Here is a 3,996-nt window from a genome sequence, read left to right on the forward strand (position 1 = left end):
CCTGGGGAGCGATGGCAACCCTAGAGGGGCGTGGCCGGGCCCCGCCAGCAGCCTCCCGGGGGTCCCCGGGCTGGATCGCGACCGGGGGGGTGTGGCTGGGCCCCGCCAGCAGCCTCCCGGGGGTCCCCGGGCTGGATCGCGACCCGGGGGGGCGTGGCCGGGCCCAGCCAGAAGCCTCCCGGGGGTCCCGGGGCAGATCAGGAACCTGGGGGCGTGGCCGGGCCCAGCCAGCCGCTCCCGGGGCGGGGTCCCCGGGCGATCGCCACCCTGGCCTAAATGGCTGGTGCTGAGAGGGATCAATGGGGCCAGTGGAAGGAGCAGGTGGTAGTTGACCACCGAGGCCATCTGCAGCAGCCGGATGCAGAGCTGGGGTCCACGTTCTCCAGGTTGGCCTCCGTGGGGTCCGCGTTGCACCCATAGTAGCCGAGTGGGCATGCTGGCATAGTAGCCCCAGCATGAGGCCAGCTTCCCAAGCCAGACTGCGGAGGGAGGGAGGGCCTCTGGGCTGGGAGCACTCCCCAACCCCAGTGGACAGGGCACAGAGAGGGAGCAGCAGAGAGCTGTGGTGGGTGTGGTGGCCTGGCTTCCAAGGGGCTGGCTTCAGCTGCTGTGGCCTGCGCTGAGGTGGCTGGTGGTGGGGGCAACTGCGTGGGCGCATCCGAGGCTGGGGCACTGGGAGACGTGGGACTGCAGCCCAGAAAGCGAGGCTCCGGAGGACCTGGTCACCGACCCCCGGCATTGAAGCCGCCTCCTACAAGATGTATCCTAGCCTAGGTGTGTGGGAAGCAGGTTCAGGAACCTCTCCCTTTGCGGCGCCAGAGCCCAGGCCTGCCAGCACCCCAGAGGAGACCCCCGCCAGGATCGGGGGCTTGACCAGTCTCTAAACCAGGGCGGCCATTAGCCCAGGCCTGCCAGCGCCCCAGAGGAGACCCCCACCAGGATCGGGGGCGTGACCAGCCTCTAAACCGCCCGCAGCCCTATCCCAGGCCTGCCAGCACCCCAGAGGAGACCCCTGCCAGGATTGGGGTCATGGCCAGCCTTCAAACTGTGGCAGCCCCTAGCCCAAGGAGGCCTCCTGGCCGAGGATGACTGAGTCTGTTCTTGACCTAGGGCCGGGCTCTCCCTGCAAGGGACTCAGAAGCCACCAGAGTCTAACTGCCAGTCTCTGGGAGTGCATCCACTGTCCACCAAAAAGTAGGGCCATCAAACCATTCAGTCTCAGTGCAGGCACAGGTCCGTGGCTGACGGGGTGGAGGCCAGACCAAAAACAAAACAGCAGAAACACCCTGCCCACCTGGGCGGGTACTGCTGTAGTCCACGTGGCCTGGGCAGTGTAGAAAGCGCTACCTTCTCCCAGGTCCTGTGCTGGCACCGCCGCCTCGCTCACCCTCAAGCCCCCCTGAGTCCTGACAGCAAAGTGTGTGGGGCATTCTGCAGGAGTTGTGCCGTTCTGGGTGCTTTTGCCCAAAGACACACTTTGGGATGAATTCAGAGCCACATCTCATTTCCCATGAGACTGGAAGAACCATGTAAAAGGATTTTGACAAAAGCTTTCCACATCTCTGTTTATTCTTTTGAATCCATAAAACGACCTTAAAAAAAGCATCCGGGCCACCTAAGAAAGAATGCACTTTCTGGCCAGAGCACGCAGGATTCTTTTGCCCAACAGGTTAAAGGGAGCAGAGCTGGCACAGTGGGAATGGCCCTGGTGCCCTATGAGGAGACCGGGGGAATGGGGTTGTCGAAATTCCATAAGCCTCTTGCCACCTTCTCTTTTGCAAACCACACCATCCAGATCCACCAGGACTGGAAGCAACTGGGAATCACAGCCGTGATTTGGGACATGGTGAGCAAATCTTGAGGGGCCTCTGAAAACATTTGCAATTGATTATAAGACTGGTCTTTATTTAAAAAGAAATAAAAGAACAGCTTTGTTGAGATATAACCCATATACTGTACATGTCACCTAAAGTGTACAATGAACTGGTTTTTTAAAGTAAATTCACAGTGGTACAACCATCACCATGCTCAATTTTTAAATATCTTCATGACCCATCCCCTCCAAAAAAAACTTCTACCCACTGGAATCACTTTCCTGATCATCTTCCCCAAAATAGATTGCACTTTAAAGGTGGGTAAAGGAAAGTTGAGGGAAGTTAAAACACTGCACAAAGGATATTGTAAGATGACAAAGCCCAAAGTGAAGATCATGTGTTTTCTTTAAAATATATATATTTTTAAAATTTCAGAAAGGGAGAGGGAGAGAGAGATAGAAACATCAATGATAAGAATCACTGATCAGCCAAAACTGGTTTGGCTCAGTGGATAGAGCGACGGTCTGCGGACTGGAAGGTCCCAGGTTCGATTCCGGTTAAGGGCATGTACATTGGTTGCTGGCACATATCCCGGTTGGGGGGGGGTGCAGGAAGCAGGTGGTCGATGTTTCTCTCTCATCCATGTTTCTAGCTCTCTATCCCTCTCCCTTCCTCTCTGTGAAAAATCAATAAAATATATTTTTAAAAAAAAAGAATCACTGATCAGCTGCCGCCCACAGGCCCCCTACTGGGGATTGAGCCCGAAACCCAGGCATGTGTGCCCCTGATCAGAATCAAACCTGGACTCTTCAGTCCACAGGCCGATGCTCTCTCCATTAAGCCAAACTGACCAGGGCCATGTGTTTTCTTCAAGTTCTGCGTGGTTGTAATGGTCCCCAAATCTATACTAATAAAAGGGTAATATGCTAATTAGAGTGGTTGTCTTCCGGACATCTTTCCAGACAAAGCCGCAGTGGCTACAAAGGCCAAGGCTCAGGCAGCCATAAACAGCTGCAGTGGCAGCAGCATTGGGGTTATGGGGGTGGTGCCTCCAGAGGGAGGCCAGACTGGGGGCCAAGGCACAGGCAGTTTGGGGTGATCAGGCTGATAGGGGAGGGCAAGGTAGGGGCAATCAGGCTGGCAGGAGATCAAAGTAGGGGCGAGCAGGCAGGCAGGCAGTGGGGTTAGGGACAATCAGGCAGGCAGGCAGGTGAGTGGTTAGGAGCCAGCGGTTCCGGATTGTGAGAGGGATGTCCGACTCCTGGAAGTTGGACATCCCCTGAGGGGTCCCAGATTGAAGAGGGTGCAGATTGGGCTGAGGGGCACACACCCCCCACGCACCCAGTGCACGAATTTCGTGCACCGGGCCTCTAGTCTAAAATAAAATGCTATAGAATAAGCATAAGAGCCTGGGGAATTTGAAGTCACCACTTCTACAACTTAAAATGCAGTTCTTTTCTTCTTTCAGGGATGCCTCTACCAAATGTTAAATCAAACATCTCTACAGGTAATTGAAAAAGCAGATGTGAAAGCACTATAGACTCTTCAGAATCGAAGTGTTATATTTCACTATTCTATTATAACTTAAAGGTGTAATGCCTAATTCCTAGTAAAGCCTATTCTGTAAGGTACAAATTTTAAGGCTTTCCCCTTGAGGCAAAAGTAAACGGGGTAAAATTTGGGGGGTTCTTTCAGAAGTTGTGCATTGGGGGTTCTCAGAGCAGCTGTTCCCCAACTCTGCTTTCATCACTGTGAGAATCGGGGTGAGGGTTAGCCTTTTTCCTGCAATTACTTCTGAACCAGGGCATGGTCCTGGGAATGAACCAGCCACAACCTTCTGAATGTGGCTCACTTGGTGCAGCGCCTTCTCCAAGTCAGCACTTTCCGCCCACCCCCTGACCTGCCTTTAACTTTCAACAAAAAGAGGAAAGTAAGTTCCTTCCGGAGCTTGTTGAGGTGCTCTTCGGTGCTAGACTCACACACGATACAGCTGCTGAAGTGTAGTGCATTTAAAAAACCCTTTCTGGGTAATGAAAACATGATTTTGAAGTAGTTGCAGTATTGAAATGCAGCACTCTGCTTCTTTTCGAAACAAGGCTTGCTTTAGGCTCACTGGTGCAGAAGGGTCCTCAAGGTGAAGAGGCTCAGAAACAGCAGGAATGGAATCTTAAGGAAGGTATCT

The sequence above is a fragment of the Eptesicus fuscus genome, chromosome 5, assembly GCF_027574615.1.
Source record: "Eptesicus fuscus isolate TK198812 chromosome 5, DD_ASM_mEF_20220401, whole genome shotgun sequence".
NCBI classification, from domain to species: domain Eukaryota; kingdom Metazoa; phylum Chordata; class Mammalia; order Chiroptera; family Vespertilionidae; genus Eptesicus; species Eptesicus fuscus.